The sequence below is a fragment of the Elephas maximus genome, chromosome 25 (assembly GCF_024166365.1).
Source record: "Elephas maximus indicus isolate mEleMax1 chromosome 25, mEleMax1 primary haplotype, whole genome shotgun sequence".
Classification (NCBI taxonomy): Eukaryota; Metazoa; Chordata; class Mammalia; order Proboscidea; family Elephantidae; genus Elephas; species Elephas maximus.
In genome coordinates, this window is record NC_064843.1 from 38,820,628 (window position 1) to 38,842,169 (window position 21,542).

The 21,542-nt window shown below is 47.1% G+C and overlaps 1 pseudogene; it reads right to left on the reverse strand.

Annotated features, from left to right (window-relative positions):
• Window positions 1-9,214, reverse strand: part of LOC126067344 (sorcin-like) — a 13,005-nt pseudogene extending 3,791 nt beyond the window's left edge.
• Window positions 9,215-21,542: the final 12,328 nt, after the last annotated feature.

The following is a 21,542-nucleotide window of genomic DNA, read 5'->3' on the forward strand; positions in this document are numbered from 1 at the left end:
TTGGAGGAACAGAAGCTCAAAAGAGAGACAAGGACCTTCCCAAGAGCCCACGCAGACAGAAATTCTTCCCCCAGAGCCGGCAGCCTGAATGCAGACTTCTAGCCTGCTAAATTGTGAGAAAATAAGTTTCTGTTTGTTAAAGCCACCCACTTGTGATATTTCTGTTATAGCAGCACTAGATACCTAAGTAATACGAGAATCTGGACTATATGAAGAAGAACGGGGCATCAGGACTGGAGGAAGACTCATTAACAACCTGTGTTATGTAGATGACACAACCTTGCTTGCTGAAAGTGAAGAGGACTTGAAGCACTTACTAATGAAGATCAAAGACCACAGTCTTTAGTATGGATTACACCTCAACATAAAGAAAACAAGAATGATAAATGGAGAAAAGATTGAAGTTGTCAACGATTTCATTTTACTTGGATCCACAATCAGCAGCCATGGAAGCAGCAGTCAAGAAATCAAAAGACGCACTGCATTGGGCAAATCTGCTGCAAAGGACCTCTTCAAAGTGTTGAAGAGCAAAGATGTCACCCTGAAGACTAAGGTGCGCCTGACCCAAGCCATGGTATTTTCAATCGCATCATATGCATGTGAAAGCTGGACAGTGAATAAGGAAGACCGAAGAAGAGTTGATGCCTTTGAATTGTGGTGTTGGCGAAGAATAGTGAATATACCACGGACTGCGAAAAGAACGAACAAACCTGTCTTGGAAGAAGTGCGGCCAGAATGCTCCTTAGAGGCAAGGATGGTGAGACTGCGTCTTACATACTTTGGACATGTTGTCAGGAGGGATCAGTCCCTGGAGAAGGACATCAGGCTTGGCAGAGTACAGGGTCAGCGGAAAAGAAGAAGACCCTCAAGGAGGTGGATTGACACAGTGGCTGCAACAATGAGCTCAAGCATAACAATGATTTTAAGGATGGCACAGGACCGGGCAGTGTTTCGTTCTGTTGTGCATAGGTCGCTATGAGTCGGAACCGACTCGACGGCACCTAACAACAACAACAACAGATAACTAACACACCTCCCCTCCCCCTTTTTTAGTTGTTGTTATTGTTGCGAATTTCTCTTTTTTTCTTATGTGCAGCTTATTGACATCAATTATATTAGTCAAGCTGCGCAAACTTTATCCACGTTCATTGCCACCTTTCTCATTATAAACAAAAAGTGACTACTACCTCGAGAATACTTCCCCCTTCTCCTTTCACACCCCTGGTAAGCACTAATGACCATTAGCCTCTGTGTATTTACCTATTCATGTCATTTCATAAAAGTGAGAACATACAATATTTGTCTTTTTGTGATTGACTTATTTTGCTCAACAAAATGTTGTCCAGGTTCATCCATGTTGTAAGATGTTTCAGGAACTCATTTTTATCACTGAGTGGTATTCCATTGCATGTATGTACCACATTTTGCTTATCCATTCATCTGTTGATGGGTACTTGGGTTGTTTCCATTTTTTTACTATTGTGAACAGTGCTGCAATGAACATAGGTGTGCATGTCTCTTTGTGTCATTTCTGTTAAATCCCTAGGGTATATACCCAGGAGTGGAATTGCTGGGTCATATGGCGGCTCTACCTCTAGTGTTTTGAGGAACTGCCAGGCACCATAACGGCTGTACTACTTTGTATTGCCACCAGCGGTGGATAAGGGTTCCAATTTCTCCACATCCCTGCTAATGCTTATTTTCCTTGTTGTTTTATTTTTATTTTTTTTATCTTAGCTTCCTACTTTGCTCTTCTTCTTCAAAATTGCTTTGACTCTTCAGGGTCTCTTGTCTTTCCATATAAAATTGAGGATTAGTTTTTCCATTTCTATAAAGAATGCTGTTGGAATTTTGATCAGGATTGCATTGTATCTGTAAATCACTTTGGGTAGTATTGACATCTTGACTTTATTAAGTCTTCCAGTTCATGAGCACGAAATGTTTTTCCATTGATTTCGGTCTTCTTTAGTCTCTTCCAGCAGTGTTTTATAAGTTCCATTGTATAAGCCTTTCACATCCCTGAGTAAATTTATTCCTAGATACTTTATTATTTTAGATGGTGTTATAAATGAGTTGTTTTCTTAATCTCCTTTTCAGATTTCTCATTGCTGGTATATAGCAACCCAAGTGAGTTTTGTGTGTTGACCTGCATCCTGAAATTTTGCTAAATTCCTCTATTAGTCCTATAAACTTTTTAGTAGATTGTTTGGGATTTCTTATATATAGGATCATGTCATCTATGAATAGAGACAGTTTTACCTCTTCCTTCACAATTTGGATACCTTATTTCTTTTTCTTGCCTTATCGCTCTCAGGAGCCCTGGTTGTGCAACAGTTAAAGTGCTCTGCTGCTCACGGAAAGGTTGGTGGTTCAAACCCACCAGCCGCTCCACAGGAGAAAAATGTGACAATCTGCTTCCATAAAGATTTACAGCCTTGGAAACCCTATGGGGGCAATTCTACTGTCCTATAGGGTCACTAAGAGTTGGAATCGACTTGATGGCAGTGGGTTTGATTTTGGTATTGCTCTGACTAGGACTTCCAGTACAATATTGAATAAGTCTTCTATAAAATCTTTGATCAAAACATTCGGTAATGCTAGCTGGGCACCATCCAGTTCTTCTGGTCTCATGGCAAAGGAGACAGTTGTGGGAGCAAATGGGTGAGGGAGCCAGCAGCCACTTTCAGGGCAAGAGTCCCAGGCGGGGGAATGACCTGTAATGGTCAATAGCTGGAGTGGAAGGAGAGAGGGCTGGCAGTTAGGGTGAGGTGTGAGGTAGGCCTGGTGGGCAGCAGGGGCTGGGCTCTTTCTCACAGCTGGTCAGGCTCTCATTACCCACTGGGATTAATTTAGCCAGCCACCATTGCTGGGCACTATCTTTTTTCCCCAGTCCTTTTGTAGGCTATATATTTAATGTAGTGTGAGCAAGTGACATATACAAAAATAGATGTATTAATATTTTAAAAATTAAACGTCTTCTGATTGTAAAAAAAAATACAGATTATATCATAGAGAACTTGGAAAATACTGACATGTATAAAGGAAATGAAAGTCACCTAGATCCAATTAGCCAAAAATAACCATAGTTAATATTTTCACCTATTCCTTTAGTCTTTTTCTATCAATTTTCTTTTCTGTATAGGTAAGATGATACAGTACAGAAATTTTTAAGTCTATTTAACAAACATCTACATGGAGGATGACAAAGAGGAACTTGGTGATAGATAGCATTTACCACTCAAATTATTCAGTAGGCTTTAAGGAGAAGGCTAACAATCTCTCATGTTGCCTGTCCATTCATACAGCCGTCAGAGTATCTGTAAGCCTTAAACGTGTACTGAGTTCCCACCAAAGTGAATGCAGACATAGACGTTCTTTTTACATCCAAGTCTAAACCATGTACAAAGGAGTACCCCACACATTAAAACATTCAATGCCATGGAAAAGCCCCTTTGGGAGAAGACAACAGCTGTCATCTGATTAGTAATATTTAGTAGCTTCCAATGAAACCTGTATAATGCACCTTCAACCTGTGCATACTTAAATTTGCATAAAAGTGGGTTAGCAAGAATATAAGGCATGATTGACAATGGCTCGTGGAAGTTTTAAATGATGTCATAGTCTGGATCACATATTATTGAAATTCCAAAGAATTTATTATCAAAACTAAACACAAAACTTAAGCTGTAGGTAAAGGAATAAACCTTTACAACAAGCTGTTACGGGTAAGTGGTAGCGTAAGTTCACACATATTACTGAAGGCAGAGTAGGCAAGGGAGAGCCCAGGGAGGAATGTTGATTACGTTCGTACAGTTTGCTCTTGACTGAAACCCTCATGACACACTGAGTGAAATCATGATATGGGAAGTTCACAGCACCTTGCTGACCAGTATCCTGTCTTCTTGAAAGTTGTGAGAGGCCTCAGTTTGACGCAGCTGTCAATGTAGTCATCAAAAGTGATCTTTCCATTGGTGCTATACCTCTTTGCAATTGAATTCACGGCCTGAGGGCTCAACATAAATCCCATAACCGTCAGGGCCTTCTGTAATTCTTGAGGACCCACCGTTCCACTTCTATCCCTGTCAAAACTGGTGAAGTGCCATTCAGTACAACACAGAGTTCTTTAAATTCATTGAAACCCATTGTGCCAGACATGTCTCTATCCAGCATCGAAACCATCCGCTGACCAGTCTCCAGGTTAAAAGGTTTGTATCCTCCAGCAATGCCTGACTGTGTTAGACACCTCTGCAACTGATCAACGTCTGTTGTGCCATCCCGTCCAGCTACAGCAGCAAAGTAACCGTCCAGCGGATCCTGAGTTTGTCCGGGAAACGCAGGCCCTCCTTGAGCCCCTTCGCACTAGCTTGGGAAGATGTCGCCGCCGGCGTCAGGGGGGCCTGGGGAGCCCACGGTGCCGACTGCGCCGCTGCCACCGGTGCCCCTGAGCACATATCTTTTGACCTCATGGGTAATGCCGCAGTCAACCTTTTGCCCATCTGTCATTTGCCAATGTGTGGCCTACTTGTAGAGTCAATTCTTAGCAGTGAAGCTACACTTAAGAGAGATCACCCAGTCGCCGTCTAAAAAAGCTGTGCCAGGGACGCATGTGTCCCCACAAACGGGCCACCCAGTGTGCTCTCAAACATCTGGTGGATCACAGTCTCCAGGGCAGAGATCAGCTATTCTGTGTCCTCTCCCTTAGGGCTCGCACCGAGACGGTCACAACTTGGGTTTTCTGAATGTATTGATCCCGCCATTGCCGTCTAGTTGATTCCGATTCATAGCGACCCTATAGGACAGAGTAGAACTGCCCCATAGGGTTTCCAAGGAGCAGCTGGTGGATTTGATCTGCTGACGTTTCGGTTAGCAGCCACAGCTTTTAACCACAGGTGAATGGATTGAGGACTGAAGGTGTCCCTGCAGTTTCTCAGAGAAGCCACCAGGGGGCGGAGGGAGATTTAAACTTCGGAAAGGAACTTTTTTTTTTTTTAATTGTGCTTTTTAGATAAAGGTTTACAGAGCAAATTAGTTTCTCATTAAACAATTAATGCACATGTTGTTTTGTGACATTGGATGCTAACCCCACAGCATGTCAACACTCTCCCCTTCTCCACCTTGGGTTCCCCATTACCAGCTTTCCGGTCCCCTCCTGCCGCCTTTGCCTGTGGTCTGGTGTGGCCAGTTAGCCTCGTTTGGTTTTATGGGCCTGCCAATCTTTGGCTGAAGGGTGAACCTCAGGGGTAATGTCAGTACTGAGTTAAAAGGATGTCCAGGAGACTTACCCTCCCGGTTTCTCCAGTTTTTGTGTATGTGTGTGAGTTAGAATTTTGTTCCACATTTTTCTCCAGCTCTGTCTGGGACCCTGTATTACGATTCCTGTCAGAGCAGTCAGTGGTGGTAGCCGGGCACCATCTAGCTGTGCTGGTCTCAGTCTTGTGGAGGCTGTGGTAGTTGTGGTCCATTAGTCTTTTGGACTAATCTTTCCCTTGTGTCTTTGGTTTTCTTCATTCTGCCTTGCTCTAGACAGTCAGATCAGTGGAGTATCTCAGGTGGCAGCTCACAAGCTTTTAAGACACCAGATGCTACTCACCAAAGTAGGATGTAGAACATTTTCTTTATAAACAATGTTATGCCAATTGAGCTAAATGTTCCCCGAGACCATGGTCCCCAGCCCTCACCCCAGTAATTCAGTCCCTCAGGGAGTTTGAATGTGTAAAAGGAGCTTCCATGGCCTTGCCTTGGTCAAGTTGTGCTGGCTTCCCCAGTGTTGTGTACTGTTCTACCCTTCACCAAAATTACCACTTATTTATTGTCTACCCACCCAGAAAAAAAACCCAGTGCCATCGAGCTAGTGTTTTTCCCTCCCCACCCCTCCCCTACCTCACAACCATCAAAGATTGTTTCTTTTTACATGTAAACCTTTTCATGAGTTTTTATAGTAGTGGTCTCATACAATCGTTGTCCTTTTGTGATTGACTTATTTCAGTCAGCATAATGCCCTCCAGATTCATCGACGTTGTGAGATGTTTCACAGATTCATCGTTGTACTCTGTCGTTGAGTAGTATTCCATTGTGTGTACGTACCATATTTTGTTCATCCATTCATCTGTTGGTGGACACGTAGGTGAGACGAACATTTTTAAGGGCATCTGGTGTCAATCCAAAAACGCTGGTGGTGTAGTGGTTAAGAGCTGTGGCTCCTAACCAAAAGGTCGGCAGTTTGAATCCACCATGCGCCCCTTGGAAACCCTATGGGGCAGTTCTACTCTGTCCTATAGGGTTGCTATGAGTTGGAATTGACTCAATGGCAACGGGTTTTGGTTTGGTGTCAGTCCAGATCCCTGAGCGGCACAAACAGTTTGTAACTGACTGCTGACCTAAAAGTTGGCAGTTTGAACCCACCCAGTGGTACCTCGTAAGAAAGGCCTGGTGAACTGCTTCCATAGATTACAGCCAAGAAAACCCTACGGAACTGTTCTACTCTGTAACACATGGGGTCACCATGAGTTGAAATTGGCTCCGTGGCAACAGGTTTGGCATGATTTTTGGATCTTTTGGAAGTAGACCACCAGCCCTTTCTTCTGTGGTACCGATGGGTGGGTTCAAATCGCCTACCATTAGGTTAGCAGTTGAGTGCAAACTGTGCCACCCACAGAGCACAACCATTAAAAACTTTATGGAACTCAATTCTATTCTGAAACACATGAGGTTGCCATGGGTCAGAATTGACGTAACAGCAACTGGTTCTAGTGGCTTGGGGGAGTCCATGCGTGGTGCAAATGATCGAGTGCTTGGCTGTTAACCAAAAGATTGGAGGTTCAAGTCCACCCAGAATGCCACAGAAGAAAGTCCTGGCAATCTACCTCTGAAAATAAGCCATGGAAAGCCCTGTGGAGCAGTTTTACTCTGACACACGTGGAGTCACCATGAGTTGGAACTGACTTGATGGCAATTGTTTCTGGTTTTGGTGGCTTAGGACTTCCTCTCACAGGGGCTGTGTGGGGCTTAAAAGTCAGGGTGAGAAGATGGAGGTGGGAGAAACGGGAGTGGGGAAAAGGAGACTCGAGAAAGGAGGGTTAGGAAGAGGGGCTTTTGAGGGCACCTCCAGACCAGTTAGGGAGCAGTTTGTCTCCCCACTGGGGCCCCCAGCATGATGCAACGCTTCCCTCACCCCATCAAAGCGAACTGGACATTGTACCTACGAATTGAGCTCAAGAGCCCAGAGGACAGTGGGAAAAAATTTGCAGGATAAATACGTACAGTATGATTCCAATTTGTGTAAAAAAACAATATTTGCAAATAAATTCTATATATTCTTTAGGGGTGTGTGAATGTTTATCACGTATCTATCTATAGAGAGAATTTTGGAAGTATAAATTTTAAACTGACAGCAGTGGTTATCCTTGGAATTGTATGTGTGGGGGAGAGGGGGTCAGGGGATGAAAAGGAGGAATGGGTAGTGATCAATGGAACTTCAGCCTTAACTGAAATATTTTAATTTTCTGGGAGTCTGTAACCCTATTAGTTGTATAGGTTAAAATAAAACTTTACACAAAAACAGAAAAAAAAAATCAAATGCCACCTTGAGTTGCATCAACAGAGGCCTCACACACAGCTCAAAGGAGGTGATAACCCCCTTTGCTCTGCTCAGACCACACCTGAGGCCTCCTTTTCTCTCCTTGACCCTGTCCTACCTGAGGGACAGTGACAGCTCTAGGCATGCCAGGGTTTGGGGTGGAAGGGATTGCAGTGCTATCTGAATGGGGTGCAGGTGGGGCAGCACACTCCTTACCCAAGCTGAGTGACCGAGGAACTGGATGGGGAGGAGAGCTGCTTCCAGGTGTGTGTGTGTGGCAAGTGGATGCTTGCAGACAGATCTGTGCAGGGTGCCCTGGGGCAGAGTTTGGGAATGAAGGATAGGGGAACTGCTCAGCGTGGGGCAGAGATTTCTCATCCAGCTAAGGAGGGATGGTATGTGCTCATCTGGGTAGTTGGGAGTTCTGGGAAGTATGCAAACCATGGCAGCACAACGCTCCATAGGATTGCGGAGGAGGGGCCCCCAGCATCCTACTGAGGGTGTGTTGGAGGGAGGATTCTCTGTAGGCCACCTTCAGCTCTGGGCTCTTGCGTCTCTGGTGCCTTCTGTTCCTTTCCAAAAGCAAGAGTCGGGAGGCCGGAAGGGCAGCGGTGGTGGTGTTGGCATGGAGACCAGACCCCTACCTTAGGTGGGCCTCAGTATCCTCACTTGAAAAATGGGTGAGGGGTGTGGTATAGTATCTGATTGTATCCATCCCAGCATCTACCAGGGCCTTTTGTCTGTCTCTTATGGTCCCCAAAGGAGCCGTGGTGGTGCAGTGGTTAAGTACTCCGCCGCTAAGTGAAAGGTCAGCAGTTTGAATCCAACAGCCGCTTCGCGGAAAAAGATGTGGCAGCCGGCTTTTGTAAAGATTTACAGCTTTGGAAACCCTATGGGGCAGTTCTACTCTCTGTCCTATAGGGAGGCTATGAGTCGGAGTTCACTGCATCTCCACGGGTAACGGGCAATGGGTAACTTGAGAACTTGCAGTTCTAAAAATTGGCCACCAGAGGACGCCCTTGGTCAGGCTTAAAAAAAGAAAAATTGAGACGTGAAAGGGGACTAAGGCTGGGCTTCTTGTTCTTTCCCTTCGCATAGATTGTTTACTTGTTCTTTCTCTTTGGATAGATATCTGTTGAGATCTACTGTGTCCCAGGTGCTGGGGATTCAGCAAGAAGCATGCTCCCCAAAATGGAACTGCTGATCTCCCCTCTTCTTTCTCGCACCCTACATCTGACCCCCCTGTGGAACCTCTCTTCCTTCCAGTAGATCAGAAGCCAACCACTCCACAGCCCTCCCCTGCCCCCACCCCACCCAGTCTCCTCAACTCCTGCCTGGACTGTCACAGCAGCCTCTCACTGGCCTCTTGTTTCCTTGCACCCGGGGTCTCCTTCACTCCCCTCTCAGCCAAAGGGAGCTGTGAAAACACAAGCCCTAGCCTATCTCCCCTCTGCCGAGAGCCTTCCCAAGGCTCCTCAGTGGAACCTACAGGACCCTATGTGATCCTGCCCCCATTAGCCTTGACTGCGTCTCCTGGCCCTCCCCTCTCACTCTCTCCACTCCAGCCACACTCACCTCCTTGCTGTTCCCCCCCTGTGTTGAGCTCCACTGGGGCTCTGTTTCTCCAGGTAGCCCCATGGCTCCTCCCTTGCTTTATTCACACCTCTGCTCAATCTCACCCCTCAGAGGTGACCTCTCGTTAAAACAGCCTCACCCCTGCCGCTCTCTATCTCCTCATGCTGTTCCGATGTCCCTCACTGCTCGGTTATATGTTCTCTTATTCATGTTCCGTGTCTGTCCCCTCTCCAGTGTCAGCTTGATAAGAGTGGGGACTGTGACTGCTTTACTCACGGCTGAGGCCTGGCACATGGAAGGAGCTTCATAAACATCTGTTGACCGAATGAATGAAAGGGGAGACCCTTGAGAAGGGGCGGCTGACTGGATTTGGGGGTGAGGGAGAGGGAGGAGTTGAGAGCAACTTCTAGGTTCCTGCTTGAGCAGTGGGTGGAATGGTCACCTTTCCTTGAGCTGGGGACACTGGGTGCGGCACTGATGGAGGGAGGGTCAGGGCTAGGTAACAAGGGGGAGTCTTCTCCAGCTGGGGCTGGGGACTCACAGCCTGCACCGGATTCCTTGTCTCTGAGAGTCTGCAGGCCGCTCAGACTTCTAGGGCCCCGTCCCTTACCTTTGCTTTGACCCTGACTCATGGGGTGCCAGAGACTGGCTTCTAACCCCCTCTATGCCCTGGGGCTTCTCATTACTTCTTTGCTTTTTACTTGTGAGCCCTTAGGAAAAGCCCAGGTCAGGAGACAGGGGACCTGGGCTGGGTGTGGGCCTCGGTTTCCCTGCCTATCCAATGAGGTGGGCAGTGAGAGAGCAGATGCCTAGGCCTGGGTCCACTGGGGTCCACTAGAGCAGCCCAAAAGGGTGCAATGGGCTGGTGTGAAAGGGCTGGACCCTTCTGACCCCACCCCATCCCCAGACATTGGTGGAGTGGCTGGGCTTCCCAGGGTTCAGGGACAGCTAAGCTGTTGTCCAGAAGCTGACCAGATCCCTCCTGCCCGGGCACCCAAGCCCTAGCCCTGAGGACAGATGTATGAAGGAGACAGCCTGCTGTGAGGCTCTGGGAGCCCTCAGGGCATCAGATGCCAGCTAGGGCAGAGAATCGGGGTGTCCCAGGGAAGAAGCCGCCAACAGGGGAAAGGACACAGGGCCAACCGAGTCTCCTGTATACGGGCCTGCCATTTCCAACCCAGAACATTCATTCTATCTTGCCCAGTCTTCTTCCACTTTCATTTTAAGTTCATAATCTTGGCCATATCCAGGAACCGCTATAGTGATGGTTTTCTTAATGCTTTTTTTTTTTTTAGATCAACTGGCTTTCCCTGTTTTAATTAGAATAGTTTTAAGCACACAGAAAATTTAGAGAATAACATTAGGAACTATAAACTCAATGCCCAGACTTAACAATAATGAACATTTTGCCATATTTGCTTCATTTATTTCTTTCTGAAGTATTTTAATGTGAATTATAGACATTGTGAATTTTCATCCAAATACTTTAGTCTGCATCTCTAAAAAATAAGGCCATTTCCCTGCATAACTCAAGACCATTATTTCGTCCCACAAAATTAACAGTTCCGATATCTAATATTAAGTCCACAACTGATTTCCGTAAAATCTGTTTTAGAGTTGGCAATGGATTTCTCGTAAAAGGAAACTTGGTACACTCAATGGAAAGCAAGTATCTTGTCATAAATGACAACAACAACCAAAAAAACAAACCCTTTGCCGTCTAGTTGATTCCGACTCATGGTGACCCCATGTATACAGAGTAGAACTAAACTCCACAGGGTTTTCTTGTCTGTAATCTTTATGGAAGCAAATTGCCAGGCCTTTCTTCCCTGGTGCTACTGGGTGGGTTTCAACTGCCAACCACAAGTAGAAGATATGAAAACATCCCTGGAGGTGGACATCATGCTTGGTAAAGTGGAGGGTTAGCGACAAAGAGCAAGACCCTCAATAAGACGGATTGACACAGTGGCTTCAACAATGGGCTCAAGCATAACAAGGATTGTGAGGATGGTGCAGGACCAGACAGCGTTTTCTGCTGTTGGACACAGGGTCCCTATGAGTCAGAGCCTAACTCGATGGCACCTAACAACAACAAACCCGCTGCCATCGAGTCAATTCAGACTCATAGCAACAACAACAAGCAAGGATTAACATTAAAGACAGAGTGGCACCAAAGAAGACTTTCTTACCAATGTGATAGAACTTGAAAGAGATTCTGAAAGGGAACCACTGTCTCCTCACTGGGCTCATTGTTATTTAATTTGGGGCTGGTCTGCAGGGGTGCGGGAGGTGTGGGCGAGGTAGGGGAGTGGCCCCTTCTCTAAGTGAGGGAGTACTTGAGGCTTCACAGGGTTCTAGGGAAGGACCTGGTGTCCCTGGAAGACCATGTTGATATAGTAGCAGAAGCACTGGACAGGGAGTCTGGGAGTGTGGGCCTGCCCCTGCCCCTGGTTTGCTTTGGGCCTCTCTATTTCTGTCTGTCAGTGGGGGAAGTGATAATACCAGGGCAGTTGCGGAGCTCTAATGAGGTAAGAGAAGACAAAGCACTTTAGCGATGGGAAAAGTGCTGGATGTTGGGGTATATCGGCCCCGTCCCACCCTCACACATCTTCTACCCTTGGGTAAAGTTCCAGCTGTCTTCCAGAGCTTGGAGGACCTGTGTGACCTGGGTGCCCTGGGTGACCAGGCTTCCTGCCCATCTCCCCTCCCCCAGCCCCAAGGCCCCTTCTGTTCCCCCCTTCCCCATGCTCTTGCTGGCTCCCTCCTCCTCACCCTTGGAGCCTCAGCCCTGATGTCACCTGTCCGAGGAGCCTGCCCTGACCTCCTGAATAGATTAGGGCTCCCCACATTTGGGGCCTCAGCTGCCTGTGCTTCCTCCATCACCAGGGCTTTGAACTGGTTCAGGTTGGAACCCCTGCTGAGAATTGCATTTCTAACAAGTTCCCAGGTGATACTAACACTGCTGGTTAGGGACCCATTCTGAGAAGCACTGATCGAGCAGTGGTTCTGAAAATTTATTATATGTAAGATTACTGGGGATCTTGTTAAACTGTGGATTCTGATTCAGTATGTCTAGGGTGGAAAGGCAAATTCTCAGCAGGGGTTTGAACCGGAATGAATCGGTTTGAAGCCCTGTCCATCATATCCCTGACCAGTCAGAACTGTAATCACCTGCTGGCCTTTCAGTGTCTCCAGCTGGCCGCAGGCAACAGACAGCAGAGAGCAAGTATGTCTTATATTCCCAGACCCTGCTTCAGTGCCAGGTGCATACCAAGAACACAAGACCTTTGTTGAACGAACAAGTGATTATTATAATATTTCCCATCTCCTTGGGGTTCTCAGAATGGAAAACTGGCCCTTTGCTCATTCATCGTTGTTGTTACGTGCTGTCAAGTGAGTTTGGACTCATAGCGACCCTATGTACGAACAGAACGAAACACTGCCCAGTCCTGTGCCATCCTCACAGTCGTTGCTATGCTTGATCCCATTGTTGCAGACACTGTGTCAATCCATCTCACTGAGGGTCTTCCTTTTTTTCGCTGACCCTCTACTTTACCAAGCATGATGTCCTTCTCCAGGGACTTGTCCCTGCTGATAACGTGTCCAAAGTATGCGAGGCGAAGTCTCGCCATCCTTATTTCTAAGGAGCATTCTGGCTGTACTTCTTCCAAGACAGATTTGTTTGTTCTTCTGGCAGTCCGTGGTATATTCAATAATCCTCCTCAACACCATAATTCAAAGGCATCAATTCTTTTTCGGTCTTCCTTATTCATTGTCCAGCTTTCACAAGCATATGAGGCGATTGAAAACACCATGGGTCAGGCACACCTTAGTCCTTAAAGTGACATCTCTGCTTTTTAACACTTGAAAGAGGACTTTTGCAGCAGATTTGATCAATGCGATGCGTCTTTTGATTGTCTTTTGATTTCTTGATTGCTGTTTTCATGGGCGTTGATTGTGGATCCAGGTAAAATGAAATATTGCTTATTCATTATTCACTTTCAAATATTGATTGAGCACCTACTGTGTGCCAGGCACTGTGCTAGACATGGAAAGAAAGACAGAGCCCCTGCCCAAGTGGTGGGGGGGTGGGCAAAGAAGGCAAAAAGACAAAATATAAAATAATTTCAATGTTACTTACGCTGCGGAGATAAGCAGAGGCTGTGGAAGAGAGTGTTGGAGGGCTTCATGGAGAAGGTGACATTTATTTGAGTTGAGACTTGGTTGAGAAGGAGCCGGCCAGGGTAAAGGCGCTCCCAGCAGCCAGAACAGAGTGTGCAAAGGCTCTGAAGCAAGAACCAGCTGGGCCTAGTGAGGAACAGTAGGAAGACCTAGGGTCGGGTAGAGGAAGGGAGCTGGCAGGCAGTGCACGAGGGGCTGGTCAGGAGGGCTGTCCTGAGTCCGGGAAGGCCAGTGGGAGGTTTTAAGTGAGAAGAGGATGGAATCTGATTCATATTTTAAAAGATACCTGCCCCTGGGTGGAGGGAGAGCTGGAGTGGCCCAGGGTGGCCTAAGGAGCAGCAGCAGGGCAGTGTCCAGGCAGAGATGGACCAGCGGAGCCCATTCAGCCTCGGTGGAGGTGTGGGGGTCCAGGCCTGGGAAGCCAGGCCAGGTACTGGGCATGCAGAGGGAATGGGGGCAGGGCTTCTGGTGTCATTGGGGTCTTTCTCTGGGCCTTAGAGAGAGAAAGGGAGGCGGGGCTCCCCCTGCTCCAGCTGGCTCATTTGTATCTGGTTAGCCCACATAGGAAGTGCACGGATCAAGTTGAAAGTTGGAAAGGCTGTGTCAGCCTCTTGGGTGGAGGGTCTTGGTGTGCTGGGTTAAGTTTCCACAGAGGTTTTGCCCCGAGGATGCTACCTTCCCTTTCAGGAGGGGCTATACTCCTCCCACCCCACCCCGGCCTGCCACTGCCATCTGGAGTTGGGGAGGGGCCCTGGGGACAAGGCTGGTTCTTTTCTTGAGGGTTCTGCTATGAGAACAAAGGGTTCCTATTCCCGGAACTCCCTTCCCTGCAAAATCCCATCTGTCAGGTCCAGCCTCTGACCTTCGACCTCACTGGCAGTGCAGGATAGGGGAGGGGAGGATTCTTTCCTTGCCTCCCCAGGGGAGTTCCACTCCTCTGCTCCCAGCCTCTGCCATCTGTCCTGGGTAATGCAGACATCTTCCTGCCTCTGCTACCTGCTCTCCCCTTTCTGGGCCTCAGTTTCCCTGAGTGTCACATGGAAGTGGGCTTGGATGGCTTTCCCGAACGTGAATGACTCCTGTTCCTCTTTTGTAATCCTCGCCACATCCATGACCCACCTGTCCTGTTGTTGACTGAACGCTTTTTTTTAAAAAAATTGAACTTACTCTCCTTTACTTAAATAGATTTAATTTAAACATTTCTGTTAAAACCATCAATTTTATACCACCTCTGTAAATGGAAAGGAGCCCTGGTGACGCAGTGGTTAAGAGCTCAGCTACTAGCCAAAAGGTCGGCAGTTCAAATCCACCACCTACTCCTTGGAAACCTTATGGGGCAGTTCTAATCTGTCCTATAGGGTTGCTACGAGTCGGAATCAACTGGACAGCAACCAGTTTAGGACTTTGGTAAATGGAAAACCAGTATCATTTGTCGTAATTAGAAAAATACTGGAAAAAAAATAATGGAATGGAAATAAAACAATGTTATTAAATTTTAGTGTAGCCTGAGGGGAAAGAAGCAGACACAAAAGGCTACATAAATGTATGATTCCATTTATGAGATATTCTGCAAAAGGCAAATCTGTGGAGAAAAAACCAGATTCGTGGTGTCCAGGGGCTGAGGAGGGGGAGGGAACTGACCGTAAGGTTCATAAAGGAAATTTTTGGGGCGATGGAAACTATTTCTTAATTGTGGTGGTTACAGACCGTGTGCATATGTCAAAAAATCATTGAATTGTATACTTAAAACTGGTGAATTTGAGTATATGTCAAAGACATCTCCAAAAGACAAATTAAAAAAAAGAAAAGAAGAGAAAAATTTAAGTTTAGCCTCAAGTGTGAAGCCTCTTGTCTTTGTTAAAATTATCAAGTAGACAGAGGTCCTGACGACAGAGGTACCCAGAGATGTCAAAAGAGAATCGATGAGGGTATAACTGGTTCTAGAGTTATGCTAACCACTACTGTGGCCTAGTGTGGCTATTTAAATGTAAACTCATTAAAATTAAATAAAATTGAAGGTTTAGTTATTCAGCCATACTCGCCATATTTCAAGTTTTCAAAAGCCACCTATGGCCGGTGGCGACAGTATCAGAAAAACATAGTACAGGTACATCCTTACAGAAAGTTCTAGTGGACAGCGCTGCTCTAGAGGATTTATCTGATCTATACAAGCTGGTGTCCTCCCTTTTTTCTCCTCTGGGAAACACTGGGCTCGATTTTACCGGTTGCCATGGGGTCACCTCTGACTCACCGAAACCTCCTGTGGGTTAGAGCAGAACTGTGCCCCAGAGCATTTTCAATGACTGATTTTTTGGAAGTAGATCGCCAGGCCTTTCTTTCAAAGTGCCTCTGAGGGGACTCAAACCGCCAACCTTTTGGTGAGCAGCTGAGCTGTGTCAACCATTTGTACCACCCAGGGACTCCAAGTTTGATTTTAATCTCTATTAAAACCACCGTGTCTTTCTGCTCCAACTTGCCCAGTTTCAGCTCGCACGATCAATGATTCTATAGAGCTGAGGGTGCCGGGAGTCCAGGGCTTTCTCCTGAGGGAATTCTAAGCTTTTAAAGACCTCAGGATTCAAGTAATTCTGGAATTTTCAGCTTCAAACCCTGCTCCTGGAGTTTGAAGGAGTTGGAAGTGAAGAGCTGATGAGGCCCGGCTTGGGCCAGTTCTAGCCGGATCCTCAGGTTTGTCTGCCTCCTCCCTTCCCAGCATCCCCGGCCCCAGCCTGGCCCTAACCCCAGAAGTTTGCTCCAAGTCCCCAGTGGCTCTGAGCTGGTGTCTAGCTAGGCTGGCTCCAGGGTGTGAGCGGGTGTGTTCCCTGCCAGCGTTGCTCTGTGGAATCTCCGAGATGGTCGTTAGCATTTTTCCAGTTGCTGTTAAGTCAGCTCCGACTTCGGGCGACCCCGTGAGTGTCAGGGTGGAACTACACTCCACAGGGTTTTCTATGGCTGATTTTCACAAGCAGATCACTGACTCCTGGCTTCTGCGGGACGTGGCGGAGTAAGCCACGAAGAAGCCTCAGGAAGGCATTCAGGCAGCGGGCCCTGAGGGGAGGAATGGCGTGGTGGGGGGGCATGGCTCCAGGCTGCTAAATGGTACCGGGATTGGCTGCCTAGGGCTTGAGGCAGGGATGGGGTGGAGGCTGGGGTCTCAGGAGCTCCTCTTGGGCTGAGCCCTCCGCTACCTGCCTCCCGAAGCTACTCATGCACCCATAGGTGTCCAGGTCCCATGCTTCTGCATGGGACCTGGGTGAAGAGGGGCCCCATGATCTTGATGTGTTGGGACTGACATTTTGGTGGCTGCTCTGACTCTGCCTAGCTTAGAATCAAATCCTTTCTAAGGGCAGAAAATCCAGAACCCCACCTGGCTTGTGTATTTGAAGAGACTTCCCAAGTGTACTCAAAATGAATGTTATTGCCTTCATTGCAGAGATGGTGAGATGGAGGCTCAGAGATAGGAAGGGTGCAGCTGGAGACTGGGGAGTGAGCCACAATGTGGCTGAGCCATCAGGTGTGTCCTCAGGCCTGGAATGTGGCCATAGGAAACCAGGCCTGGTTCTTTTGGAGGTATAACCTGGTTGTCTGGAAGCATTGATCACCATCAATGAATGGCATGGGCTGCAGGGAACTTGAGACTGAGGTTAGTCTCCGTGTCTTCAGCCTGGCCCCAGCGGGGAGGCAACTGTGTTTGAAAGGCGGCACTGGAAGAGGATGGGTCTCCTGGAGGGAGTGACATTTGAATAGAGACCTGAAGGAAGTGGAGGAGCAGCCATGTGACTGTCTGGGCGAAGAGCAACCCTGGCAAGAGGGAACGGCAAGTGCAAGGGCCCTGAGGTCTGAGGATGTTTGGTGTATTTGAGAAGCAGCACCACGGCCAGTAGTCAGACAAGAGGGGCTGGGAGGGAGGGAGGTAGGCAATGAGGTTGACAGGGGCCAGCTCCTAAAGGTCGTGGTATTCAGAGTGTGTCAGGGAGCCCTTGGAGGGTTTGGGGCAGTGGGCAGCGATACTTTGGGACATGTCTCATGCGCTTATGCTGATCAAACAACCTCATAAGAACAGCGGCAAGATCACCAGCCACAGGGTGCTGAAGATCAGGCAGGGTGCCAGGTGGTTTACAAGTACTAGCTGTGACTTTCACAAGCCTGGGAGGTAGTCATGGTTGGCTCCTATTTTACAGATGAGGAAACTGAGGCTCAGAAAGATGAAGGGATTTTCCCATGACCTCAAATGCTTCCTCTGGCTGCCCTATTCCCTTGTCTACGGGGCTGGCAGGCTCAGTTGTCTTCAACCCTGGTGTCTTAGTTGTCTAGTGCCTCTGTAAGAGAAATACCACAAGTGGGTGGCTTTAAAGAATGTAAGCTTTTTTCTCACAGTTGTGGAGGCTAAAATTCCAAATGAGGATCTCAGCCATGTTGATTGCTTGCTTGTAGATAGTCCTGGGCATTTCTGGGTTCCTTAGCTTGTAGACTATCTTCACATGCCTCTCCCCCCAAACCATGTGCAACTCTCTATGTCTAATCTGCTCTTGTTGTTATTCAGAAGTCATTTGAATTAGAACTCACCCTACTTGGGTGTGATCTGATTAACATAACAAAGAAAATCCTATTTCCAAACAGAATTACATGTGGGTTTAATCCATAACTCCTGAGTGCACACTGGGATGGCCTAGGGTAGCATTTCCCAGGAATGGCCACACCAATACATCTCACATCCCACATGCTTGGCCATTAGAATATGACAGAAGTAACGGGGGTGGCTTCCAAGGCTGGGTCATAAAAGCCATCACCATTTCCACTTTGTTCTCTGGAATGGCTAGTTCTGAGGGAAGCCAGCTGCCCTGTCACGAGGACACTCAAGCAGCCCTGTGGAGGCGCTCGTGGGCAGAGGAACTGAGGCCCCCAGCCTACATCTGCACCACCTTGCCAGCCATATGAGTGAACCACCCCCCAAGCCTTCGGATGAGATCCCATGAAAGACCCTGAGCAAGAACTGCCAAGCTAAGCCCTTTCTCAATTCCAGCCCAACAGAAACATGTGAAAGAGGAAAAAGTATTGTTGTGTTAAGCTGCTATATTTTGTGATGATCCCTTATGCCTAGGGACTGTAACAAATTCCAATGCCCAGGCTGCAACTCAGACCCTCTATCTGTATCTCTGGGAGAGGGGCCCAGGCAACAGGACACTCATGTGCAGCCAAGGTTGAGAGCCACTGAGAGAGCTACTCAGCTTGCAGCTTCTGTTCGGGCAGCCTTCACTGAGCCTCAGCCGAACCATCTCTCCTCTGGGATCCCACAAGCCCCTGTGCTGACCCAACCTGTGCCTGTGGCCATCTCATGCTTAATGCATGTTTTGTGTCTGTCTCCCCCACTAGGATGTGGGCTCCCTGAAAACAGAGGTTTCTGGTGGGTCCTTCCAGAGAAGTTCAGACGTAAGCAAACACATACAGAGAGAACACCCTTTAAATTAAATGAAACAAAATAGAATACAGCCACAGGATGCACAGGCGACAGAGAGCTGACATCTGAGTCTGATTTCATCTCAGTTTCGAGCTGAGTGGAGAAAAAACTGCCAAGGTCAGAGTTCTGGAGGGGGCAAATCCCACACACTGAAGGAGCCACCGGCCTGTCAACAGGGCAGATGCTATTGTTGCTCAAACATGCTGGGTCAGGATAAGACCGTGAGGATTGCTGGCTCCCTCTGATCCAGGCGCAGTTAATGACAGTTTGTCCTTACTCTTAGTCCTCCACCCCAGCTTGGAGGAGGGCAAGGACTGGGATGCTGTCAACCACTCTGGCTAGGCACCAGGCTCTTAGCACATCCTTGAAGGAGGCATCATCAATACGCTGTTGGCATGTGAAGATGCCCAGAGTTCTAGAATCCAATACGCCCAAATTATCTTTCTTCATATGGCATAATTTGGGGTCCAGGGGAAATCCCTTCCCCCCTGGTTTGCTTTACTTTCTTAATCTGGGGAATGAGCCTCAGGTGGTGGTGTTTTGTTTTGCTTGGTTTGTTGTCAGCTGGAAGGCATGCAGGACAGAGGAAAGCTTTGAAGATGCAAGGGTCAGCAGGGCCTTTCTCCAAGCATCTCAAGTATATCCCAACCCCTGATTAAAGTTGAACGATGTTTCAGAGAAGAATCAGACCACAACACCATTATCATTCCTCTTTTAATAACAGGGAGGTCAAGGTCTGGGAGGGACCCTGGCAATGTGCTCACAGGGTCATATGCTTTTGTAACACTTGCCAAAGTAAGGTATTTTAACTGCGCTCTGTTAAAGCCACCATCTCTTTACACTCCAAATTCTCTTTGTGTCAGATGACGTTGGGGTGGAGTTAAGCATTTTGGGGCTTTGGCTAAGGGGACATTGAGTTGGGGACACATTTAGTTTGGGTTTAGTGGGATATATTTAGGTTGTTTCCAGTCATTTTTTTTTTAATTATTTATTTGTTTTTATTTTGCTCTAAGTGAAAGTTTACAGATCAAGTCAGTCTCTCGTACAAAAACATATACACACCTTACTATATACTCCTGGTTGCTCTCCCCCTAACGAGACAGCACATTCTACCTCTCCACCGTGTATTCCCTGTGTCCATTTAGCCAGCTTCTGTTCCCCTCTGCCTTCTCATCTCCACTCCAGACAGGAGTTGCCCACATAGTCTCATGGGTCTACTTGAGCCAAGGAACTCACTCCTCACCAGTGTCATTTTCTGTCTCATAGTCCAGTCCAATCCCTGTCTGAAGAGTTGGCTCTGGGAAAGATTCTAGTCTTTGGCTAACAGAAGGTCTGGGGACCATGACCTCCACGGTCCTTCTAGTCTCAGTCAGACTATTGAGTCTGGTCCTTTTATGAGAATTTGAGGTCTGCATCCCACTGTTCTCCTGCTCCATCAGGGGTTCTCTCATTGTTGTGAATATTTAGGATCTCTGGTGGCATAGTGGTTAAGAGCTTGGCTGCTAATCAAAAGGTCAGCAGTTCAAATCTACCAGCTGCTCCTTGGAAACCCTAGGGGGCAGTTCTACTCTGTCCTATAGAGTCACGTGAGTTGGAATGGACTTGATGGCAACAGGTTTGTTTTTTGGGGTTTTTAAAAACTTATTACTAACTGACCTGGTGTAGGAGCCCTGGTGGTGCAATGGTTAAGAGCTACAGCTGCCAACCAAAAGGCTGGCAGTTTCAATCCACTAGCCATCCCTTGGAAACCCTGTGGGGTAGTTCTACTCCATCCTATAGGGTCGCTATGACTTGTAATCAATTTGAAGGCAACGGGTTTGTTTTTTTTTGACCTGGTTTAATAATGGCTTCCAGGAATACGATTACCCCTTGAACTATCCTGACTCAATTGGTGTTGTGACGTGATAGTGCAGGGTTAGAGGTCATATTTCAATATAAATGACCTTACATCACCCACACCAGAAGTATTTGGGTGCTAGAGGAGAAGTTTGAAATGTACGTATACATGGAGCCAGAAGGTAGTTTGTGGAAAGTATTACATGGGTATGTCAAAGAGGTAATAAAGAATGTTATTTTTCCGGGTTTTGTAACATTTGCGGGATTTGTCAAGTTTTAAAATTTTGTCACTTGTGGTAGTTTCTTTTATCTTTCTAACCAAGTATTCACTTTATGACCTAATTATATATTCTTTGCTTTAAAGAATTCCCCCTAAATTGTATAAAGCTTCAGGCTGCACAAAGCCTGGATCTGCTTCTGCTCAGCTTTTTCCTGTGTCTTATAGGAGCACAGGGCCAGCCTGGCCTTCCCTCACCACTGCTGCCACTGCCACTACCAAAGAGTTCTTGCGTATTTATGAAGGAATATAACTGGCTCTGGATTCAGACAAATCTTAATTTTCTCACCTATAAAATGGGAATAATAGTAGGATCTCTTTCCTCAGATTGCAATGAAGTCATGGCTCAGATTGCAATGAAGTCATGGGAGATAATCTTTGTAAAGCCTCTAGCACAATCTAGCAGGGGATACAGTGAGGGCTAGGTTTGATATTTACCTGGTGCTCACAGTTACAGCCAGACTCCTCATTTATGACAGTTTCTGTTCTGATTTGATCAGTGCCCAAGCCAGAGTTCAAAATCATTGTTAGCTGCTGACATACATAAATGCTCCTTTCTACTCCCTGCCCCCACAAGGTATGTATACATAAGCGCTCAAACATTGACAATGCAATGAAAGAAGGAAAGACACCAGCCA